General features: G+C 42.2%; 1 non-coding gene across 1 annotated transcript; it reads left to right on the top strand.

The window, feature by feature from the left end:
• The first annotated feature begins 1,383 nt into the window (after window positions 1-1,383).
• Trnat-ugu lies at window positions 1,384-1,458 on the top strand. The gene has a single exon. It is a non-coding gene; the product is annotated as a tRNA-Thr (tRNA).
• The last annotated feature ends 9,099 nt before the right edge of the window (window positions 1,459-10,557 follow it).

The following is a 10,557-nucleotide window of genomic DNA, read 5'->3' as shown; positions in this document are numbered from 1 at the left end:
CCCCTGTCGACTGATTACAGCATTTCCCAGTAGATCCTGTAACACCACTCCCCCAGGAGCTAATCACATTTCTCGGGAACTTGCCGGCAACCTTAACTCTCGAAACTTAGGCCCATGTACTCTGGGAGTTCTCTCGTCCGACACGAGTCTGCAGCGCAGCAAAGTTAAGAGGATACACTGTCGCAACTGACGGGTCGTTCGATCCACGCCTTTTCGCGTTTCATTCTACACTGCTTGTCGGATAAACATTTGTTACATAGTTTTTAGGACGAAATTGAACTAACTTGCTTCTTCCAGCGACCCCTCCCCACTACCCCCCCCCCCCCCCCCCCTCCAGGAATTTACATAGATTATGTCGTCTATAACGAAGTCTTTATGTTTGGCACACCAAGTCAGCTTTTGATAAGACCTGAGGAAATAATCAAATGTGGTGTTACGGAAGAACACACACACATATTTGACAAGCTAAGAAAACAACAGAAAATAAAACTTAGGAACTCAGGTAGTTTCCAGCGGAGAGGAGGGGCTTTCGTGTTGGTCATAAACGCACCCGCACCCCCACCCCTCTCAAAAAATATTTTAATATTTAGCAGCAATTTTTATAATTTTACATATCAGTATGTCAGTTTCCAAATTTTATAGCTATGGAGAACAAAGAAACATGAGAATTAAGTTTCTAAAATGTCAATAAATTCTAGAAATTGCTAGATACGTTTAACACATATAATTTTCAGCTATTTGCTTCGTGAGTTCTGGACGTTGATGGGCAAGGTAAAGGAGCACGTACTTAAGGCTGACCGCACTGGATGTCAACAAGTAATTCGACACTGTTCCTGAGTTCACAAACAAAATCGGCAAACCGCAGGAAGTTGCGTAAGGAAGGACAGAAAGAGAAAGATATATGGATATGGTGTCCGTTCTTTCGGACATGTTCGAAAGAACGGACACCATATCCATATAAGTATATAGTTCTGGCAATACCGGCCAGACCTTCCTCTTCTGCCGGCCGAAGTGGCCGTGCGGTTCTAGGCGCTGCAGTCTGGAACCGCGAAACCGCTACGGTCGCAGGTTCGAATCCTGCCTCGGGCATGGATGTGTGTGATGTTCTTAGGTTAGTTAGGTTTAACTAGTTCTAAGTTCTAGGGGACTAATAACCTCAGAAATTGAGTCCCATAGTGCTCAGAGCCATTTGAACCTTCCTCTTCTGTGCGGGTGTATACATATTCCCCGAACTCTTACAGGGCTTGGTAAGACTGTCTTCCACGAGTAATGAGTGCGTTGGGGTGGGACACTACGAATGTAGCGTGTGGACATACAAGATGAGAACGTGGGTCTCGCGGGAGGCGTGCGCGAGGTAGTCCCTGCAGTCGCACTATTCTCTGTGCCCTCGGTGGCTCAGATGGATAGAGCGTCTGCCATGTAAGCAGGAGATCCCGGGTTCGAGTCCCTGTCGGGGCACACATTTTCACCTGTCCCCGTTCATATATATCAACGCCCGTCTGCAGCTGAAGGTATTAATACAATTCTAATTTCGAAAGAGAAAGACCTCCACTGATACAAACAGAAAGACTGACTTCCGGAATGTTGACGGAAACCACAAGAAAAAACAGTGTTTCCCTCATTTCTAAGCTTATATAGCCTAGTTTACAGACCTATGTGCACTGTCGAAGAGGACGGTGAAATATTGATAATGGTTAATCCACTCTCAGATTTTGTACTGTGTAAATATTGACGTTGTCAAAGTTGTGCGAGTTTGTTTCTGTTACAGTTCTTAACGTAACTGCATGGCATCACAAATTTTCGTACATATGCTTTTCAGATGCTACAGTTTTCTGAATTACCATTTCTTGGATGTTATGTTAAAGCGACGTACGAAACATTGATGTTGAAAAATTATTATTTTACAATAAACATTTTATATATTTGAATATGATCAAACAATTTATTGTTATTTTATTAAGACGTTTTACATACAATGTTGTTGTTATTATTAAAATTGGTGGTGACGGAAGGCGGCTATAACAAGCTGTGCCTGCTCCGCCGCCCCTCCCCTATGCCACTCCTTCCCAGGACCAAACTATGGTTCCTGGATCCGCCCCTGAGCTCAGATGTCAAACTTGACCACCAATCTTAAGCAGCCAGCATTTATTGTTGTGCCTATTCAACGAAGATTGCCTTCGACATGAGTCAGTTAATCCACGAAAGCACTACGTGTACTGTAGTAGCAGATTATCGCAATGATCAATATTTTCAGTTTATTTTATAATTATTTATTTGTTCTTGCATGGCGGGTACCGGTAAGTCATTTTTCTACCTGGTGAACCACTTTTTCGACGTGCTCATTGTACAACACAAAAAGCAAAGCTCAGGTCGTTTGCGAACCAGATTTCAAATACGTCCATATAATTAATTTATATACGGCGACTTCCAAAATCCCTCAGTCTGCTATGACAACAAATTCTTCCAACATGGCCGAAAAACTATAGAAATATTCACAGAAAGAAGTCTATGAAAATTGTAACCACTTGTACAAGGTAAATCCTAAAAGATACTGACGAATCTCATACACCTTGCAAATAACTGACAATTCGCGTAAACCAGAACTTTGATAAACCACGTGGTCTCCTTATCCACGAAGAACAAAATTACAGTCCCTAGTTTCTTTCTTCCTAAAGCCTCCTCCGATCTTAATCGATAGGTATCTAAATGAATGCATGGTAATGGGAAAGTCTTTTTTTTTCACAGGGAAGACACACACTTCTAAAAGACTATTGCCTACTATAAGTGCAATCTCTCATCATAATTGTAGAAACTCAATTCAAACGCCGGCCGAGGTGGCCGAGCGGTTCTAGGCGCTACAGTGAGAACCGCGTGACCGCTACGGTCGCAGGTTCGAATCCTGCCTCGGGCACGGATGTGTATGATTTCCTTAGGTTAGTTAGGTTTAAGTAGTTCTAAGTTCTAGGGGACTGATGACCCCAGATGTTGAGTCCCATAGTGCTCAGAGGCATTTGACCCATTTCTATTCAAACAACAGTGAACGGAAATAATCCAAAAAGGTCTATGCTTTGCATCACGGAGAAAACTCTGGTAAGCAACTCTGAACAGTAATGAAACCCGTTAATGAAAACACACCCTCATAATAATATGTGTTACTTGGCCCATCAGTACTTTAGTAACGTACTTTCTAATATTACTATGAATGTGCAACAGCAATAGCACAGTAATAACACTGATGTATACCGATGAAATCACACTGGAGTCAGACGTTAATCGAACATTTCAGAATATTTCTCTAAATGATTTCTAAAATTTTCAAGATTTTTCTCGGATTTGGAAACGAAACGGCTTTTCAACTTGAAATAATTAAATTTTCATAAAACTTATATAGTCTTGTACTTGGTTGAAGCTTGCCTCGAAAATTCTCACGTAAACTCAATTTAAAGCTCTGACAGTATTCTCAGTACAGTTTTCGTCATTTGATACAAACAGTAACACTTTTGTCCCAAATTTAGTCTACAGACGTATCTAGTGCAACACATACAACACATTCTATTTATTATCACAAATACTAGTCGAATCTGGTGCTCTAGTGACAAAGAACGTGCCTGGAAACCGAGAGGTGGCAAGATGGATTTCCGTCGGACCACAGAAATTTTCAGTCTGTCTTTAAATTAGGCTTCAGCCCTCAGTGATGTGAAGATTGGCCAGGAAGGACGCGTGGTTCGGATTCCACGTTAAACTGCAAGTACTTTTTCTCTAGGAGGATAACCGATGTATGGCTGGGACACACAAGTCGTCGAAATGGCGTCCAATTGAAAGATTGGCACCAGGCCGTTGAGTCACTCGAAATTATCATAACTGTCACTAATACTGATCCATACATTTGCAGAGATAATTAGTACTTTGACTAGAGGCAGTGAGATGAGGCGTTGAGTCAGATATTGTCATTTACGTAGCCCATACTGCCTATCTCTGGTTATGAAATACACATAACACTTTTTGGTTCCTGATGTCAACTCTCCCTCCTGCTACTACCTCTTACATGCTGTGTGCAGCCCAGTGTGTCTGCTTCTTACGCTGACACTTTAACGAAGTCCATCCGAAGATCTTTAATCATTATCATTGCACTAGTCTTGTCTCTTCTAGGGCGAATCAACTCTGCTAACCATTAAAATAGCAACATCATAAAGAGGGCATGCAACAAAATTGGCGTAAAGTATATATTTGGATATTCAGATTATTAAAATTTCCCAAACTGCACAAATTAGATAGGTGTAACGACATTGACATTCTGTGTATAGGGAAATATTACCTAGCAGGTTTCTCATTTAGAATTAGCATTTGAATGTAGAGTGTTTGTGAGAAGACAGTGCTACGCATCATATCAGGAGGAGAAGCGTCAACCAGCATTGGTCAGTATTCAACAGCGGTAGGGTTTTGGCCTACTAAACGATCTGATGGATAGGGTTAGTATCAATCTACTACTGTTTGCTGATGACACTATGGTGTACAGGAAAGTTTTATCGTTGAATGATTGAAAAATGGCACAGGATGACTCAGGGCAATGGTTCCCAACCGTTCTGAGGCCATTATGCCTGAGTGCATTCAGATATTAACTAGTAGCCCCCTCCCCTCTCCCCCCTTCATCAACATTCGGCCCTAATAAAAGCTTAAGAGAAAAGAATTCTTTTAATATTTTTATTGTTAAAATGACTAAAGATTAAATTGTATTTAGTTTCTGCAGGTAGTTCATTAAATCCTGTAATAATGAGCCAATAGGAGAGTATTGGTACTGCTTATTTCTCACAACATTTATTTAAAGAATGAGGCAGCAATTTACAGTACATAGCGAATGGTACCTACAGCTCCTCAGAAAAGAATGCTGACTAAATGCTGCCTATGCACATTGAAGGTAAGCGCTTGCTACAAAAAAGCTTCCTCTGCATCAGTCCACTTTCAATTACACCTGTTACAGCCACGCCCTGCGTGTTCATTTAAAATCAAACAAATTAAAATGTTTGCGCTATACTTCCTGTTTGTGAATCAACTGACTGCTGGGCTCTTTACTTCTCAACTGAAAGTACAAAAAAAAAGTTCAGGGAAATCCAGGAATACAAATACAACTCGCTGAGGAATGAAATAAATAGGAAGTGCAGGAAAGCTAAGACGAAATACTTGCATAAAAAATGTGAAGAAATCGAAAAAGAAATGACTGTCGCACGGACTGACTCAGCATACAGATCAGTCAAAATAACCTTCGGTGAAATTAAAAGCAAGGGTCGTAAAGTTAAGAGTGCAACAGAAATACCACTGTTAAATGCAGAGGAGAGAGCGGATAGGTGGAAAGAGTACATTGAAGGCCTCTATTAGGGATAAGATTTGTCGGATGTGATACAGGAAAAAAACAGGAGTCGATTTAGATTGGGGATCTAGTATTAGAATCAGAATTTGAGAGAGCTTTGGTTGACTTGAGACCAAATAATCTAAAATCATTGAGGAAACTGGCAACAAAACTAATATTCACAATGGTGTGTAGAATGTATCAGTCTGGCGACAGACAACCTAACTTTCGGGGAAATACCATCTACACAATTCCGAAGACTACAAGAGCTGACAAGTGCGAGAATTGTCGTACAATCAGCTTAACAGCTCATGCACCCAAGTTGCTGACAAGAATAATATACAAAAGAAAGGAACAGAGAATTTAGGATGTGTTATATGAGGATCAATCTGACTTTAGGAAAGGTAAAGGAACCAGAGTTGCAAATCTGACGCAGTTGATAATGGAAGCAAGACTAAAGAAAAATCAAAACACGTTCATAGGATTTGTCGACCTGGAAAAAGCGTTCGACAATTGAAGATAATGCAAGATGTTCGAAATTCTGAGAAAAGCAGGGGTAAGCTATAGAGAGAGACGGGTAATATACAGTACCAACAAAAGACAAGGGAGAATAATAAGACAGGACGACCAAGAACGAAGTTCTCGGATTAAAGAAGGTGTAAGACAAGGATGTAGGTTTTCGTCCCTACTGTTCAATCCATACATCGAATAAGCAATTACAGAAATAAAGAAATGTACCTCTGCGGTGTGAAAAATGTAAGCTTCACATATATCGATACTCGCAGACTCATTCCTCAAAACCTATAGGTTACGTCCTGTTGATTTAAAATCATGAAATTTGACAAGAATCAAGGTTTCACAGCACAAGTAAAGAAAAAAAATGGAAAATTTTTAGTTTGTAATTATATCACATAAAAACATTATTTTACCGTCTGCTGACCGTCTGCCTGTCTCTCTGTCTGTTAAGATCCCTTTTTCTCAGGAACGGGCAGAGTTATTAAGATGACTGTTATGTCAAATAGTAAGGTGTAAATAATCTAAGTTTCAAAGTCAATGCAATCAAAAGATAAGGCCATATGTGTCAAATATTTTGATGCTCGCAAAACCTATAGATCGACTATGCATATAAGTGGTATAGTGATCTAGAGGTAAAGTGCGTGTTTGGAAACAGAGCGATTGTGGGATCAAATCGTGGTCAGACCATAGATTTTTCAGTCTTCGTTCTAACCTAGCCTTCACGTCTCAAAGATGTGAAGAATCGCCAGAAATAATGCGTAGTCCGGATTCCACGTTAAACCGTAGGTCCCTTTTCCCCGGTTGGGTAACTGGGGGTAGGTTAGGTACACGCAAGTCGCCGAGGTGGCGTCCAGTAGAAAGACTTCCACCAGGCCATTGAGCTGCACGAAATTGTTATTATTATTATCTATGTCAATAATTAAGTTTGTACGGAGCCCACAGAGTGTGGGTCCATCTACTCGCACTTGTCCTCACTTTTTTATGAGGAGCAGCCAGAACAACTATCAGATCCATTAAAATTTCTTTGATCAGTCTAAATAGTTTGACACAGCACACCACCAACTCTTCTCCTGCTCCTCTTCATCACAAAGTGCCACTTGCATCCTACATTCTCAGTTATTTACTAGCAATATCCTAGTCTCTATCCGCCGCTACAGTTTCTAGCCTGAGATCTGTTTTTTAAGGAACTCCAATTATCATAATTGCCTTCTTTGGAATTGGAAGTATTTGATTAGAACAAGTAAAGGAAAAAAATCCGAAAATTTTTAATTTGTAATTATCTTGACGCCTAAGGGTATTTCACCCGTCTAGTTTCAGAACGACCCTTATTTTAAAACCTGCGAACACTGGAATGGTATTAATAGAGGTGCTGATGTGTTCTCCTCTGTCTGCTGTTATTTACGAGTACTGCCACTGCTCTGTACTATAATTAGTCGACACTCACCTTATCTGGCTGACGAGGAGAACACGGGAAGAGCTATATTCGACCGTTTCTGAAAAAATAAAGCCTCAATTTATCGACGTATTTTAGAGGTACTTAATGTGCCTTTTACTGCGCGGTAGCCTTAGACTAAATAGTGCCATAGTGCTTAGCCTCGCGACTTCATAAGTTTGCGACACGTTTCGAAATCCGATTATTACTTTCAGTTTTGTTTTTCTTTTATGTACCTACGTCTGTAGAAAATTAATACGCGAATGTGTTCCAATGAATATTCATATAGCGTTGTCCTTTGTCGCCTATCAGTTGTATGTCAGATAAACGAATAAAAAAATACGAAAATAATTAGAAACTGTTTTCGATGAAACTCTTATGTGTTTCTTGTTTCATAATCAATTCATAAACAAGCGCCAGCTTACGGAAAAGTGATGCGTTATGCATGGTTTGCCGCGAAATTATTACCAAGGCGTGAAATATTGAGCAATGTTAAAAACATTTCTGTTCCGACTGAGAATCATGCGAAGAAATGTCACTGCTGCAAACCCGCCTTCACTAATACGCATGGTATTCGGAATATCTATGGTTCAAATTTTTCTACGATCTACATCTACTTCATACTCCGCAAGCCACCTAATGGTGTGTGACGGAGGGTACTTTCGATACCACTATCTGATCCCTTCAACCCTGTTCCACTCGCAAATAGTGCGTGGGAAGAATGATCGGTATTATCCAAGGTAACACGTCAAATTTTCCTGAAGAAAAAACATGAGTAAAATATGAAGACTGATATGAGAAAGAAAAATCAGAATACACTACTGGCCATTAAAATTGCTACACCAAGATGAAATGCGCATGATAAACGGGTATTCATTGGACAAATATAGTATACTAGAACTGACATGAGATTACATTTTCACGCAATTTGGGTGCATAGATCCTGAGAAATCAGTACCCAGAACAATCACCTCTGGTCGTAATAACCGCCTTGATACGTCTGGGCATTGAGTCAAACAGACCTTGGATGGCGTAAACAGGTACAGCTGCCCATGCAGATTCAACACGACACCACAGTTCATCAAGGGTAGTGACGAGCCAGTGAAGAGCCAGTTGCTCGGCCACCATTGACTAGACGTTTTCAGTTGGTGAGAGACCTGGAGAATGTGCTGGCCAGGGCAGCAGTCGAACATTTTCTGTATCGAGAAAGGCCCGTACAGGACCTGCAACATGCAGTCGTGCATTATCGAATGAAGGGTGGAGCCACAGGTCGTAACACATGTGAAATGTAACGTCCACTGTTCAAAGTGCCGTCAGTGGGAACAAGAGGTGACCAAGACGTATAACCAATGGCACCCCACGCCATCACGCTGCGTGATACGCCAGTATGGTGATAACGAATACACGCTTCCAATGTGCTTTCACCGCGATGTCGCCAAACACGGATGCTAGCATCATGATGCTGTAAACAGAACCTGGATTCAGGTTCGTCGTTGACTACACCATCGCAGGCGCTCCTGTCTGTGGTGCAGCGTCAAGGGTATCCGCAGCCATGGTCTCCGAGCTGATAGTCCATGCTGCTGCAAACGTCGTCGAACTGTTCGTGCAGATGGTTGTCGTCTTGCAAACGTCCCCATCTGTTGCCTCAGGGATCTAGACGTGGCTGCACGATCCGTTACAGCCATGCGGATAACATGCCTGTCATCTCGACTGTTAGTCATACGAGGCCGTTGGGATCCAGCACGGCGTTCCGCATTATGGTCCTGAACCCACCGATTTCATATTCTGCTAACAGTCATTGGATCTCGACCAACGCGAGCAGCAATGTCGCGATACGATAAACCGCAATCGCGATAGGCTACAATCCGACCTTTATCAAAGTCGGAAACGTGATGGTACGCATTTCTCCTCCATACACGAGGCATCACAACAATGTTTCACCATGCAACGCCAGTCAACTGCTGTTTGTGTATGAGAAATCGTTTGGAAACTTTCCTCATGTCAGCACGTTGTAGGGGTCGCCACCGGCGCCAACCTTGTGTGAATGCTCTGGAAAGCTAATCATTTGCATATCACAGCATCTTCTTCCTGTCAGTTAAATTTCGCGTCTGTAGCACGTCATCTTCGTGGTGTAGCAATTTTAATGGCCAGTAGTGTATGAGAATGTAAGAAGGTTGTAACCCCTCAACACACCATACAAACACACATACATTCTGGACTCGCAATCGGGAGGACGACGGTTCAATCCCGCGTCCGGCCATCCTGATTTAGATTTTCCGTGATTTCCCTAAATCGCTCCAGGCAAATGCCGGGATGGTTCCTTTCAAAGGGCACGGCCGACTTCCTTCCCCGTCCTTCCCTAATCCGATGAGACCGATGACCTCGCTGTCTGGTCTCCTTCCCCGAAGCAACCAACCAACCAGACATACATTACGTGATAACTGTATGATACTTACTGTGAAATCTAGTTGTAGTATTGCAGTTAATATAACGCCCTTGTATCCTCTAATATGATAAGAGACATTTGTGTAGTAACCTTCTACAGACGTAGTAAGGTAAATGAAAACAATAAAAATAAAAACAATAATCTGAATTCGAACATGGAGTGAAAACTACACAAGCCGCGTTACTAATCACTGAGTCACCACTCCGTCTGACAGTATTGCGCGGTAAGAGACACATAAAGTACCTAGAAAATACCTCGAAAACTTGGATTAGAAGCGGGCGAGTATCTACGGATAAACTGAGAACGTGTCCCATTTGGGAAATTCCTGAGAAATCGAGTTATGGCGCTTTCAGTGTTCTCCTCGTGAGTACGCGCAGTCGAACGGCGCTCTGGCTGTGTCAGAGCGCGTTTGTGCTCCACCAGTCTGCGAAGAGCACCGCATCGCGTATCAGCGGCGCTGCGGACCGTGGCTGCCGCCCCGGCACGGAACGGAACGAGTTAGGGGTGCGGTGCTTGGATGGAGCCGCAACGCCCCTAAGTGATGGCGGTCGCACCGGAGTGCTAATCCTCAGTCCCGTTGTATCGATTGTTCGCAGAGCGGCGCCATGCTGCAAATTCAACGCGTCACATTGCGCTGCACTTTGGTGTACCGGCGCAGTTCAACCGTGATTGCTATGGACGTATGCACGTATCTGAGACAGCTAACACTTGTACGCATCGCAGGCAGGAAGCACTACTTCTAGCATTACATCACATTTCAAAATGAATACAGTGAATAGAAACGGCTCCAATTGCTTAATTTTGTTTTTGTTATTGTCT

The sequence above is a fragment of the Schistocerca americana genome, chromosome 5, assembly GCF_021461395.2.
Source record: "Schistocerca americana isolate TAMUIC-IGC-003095 chromosome 5, iqSchAmer2.1, whole genome shotgun sequence".
Classification (NCBI taxonomy): Eukaryota; Metazoa; Arthropoda; class Insecta; order Orthoptera; family Acrididae; genus Schistocerca; species Schistocerca americana.
The sequence above is the reverse complement of the archived record's forward strand: the minus strand, read 5'-3'. Positions and strand labels throughout refer to the sequence as shown.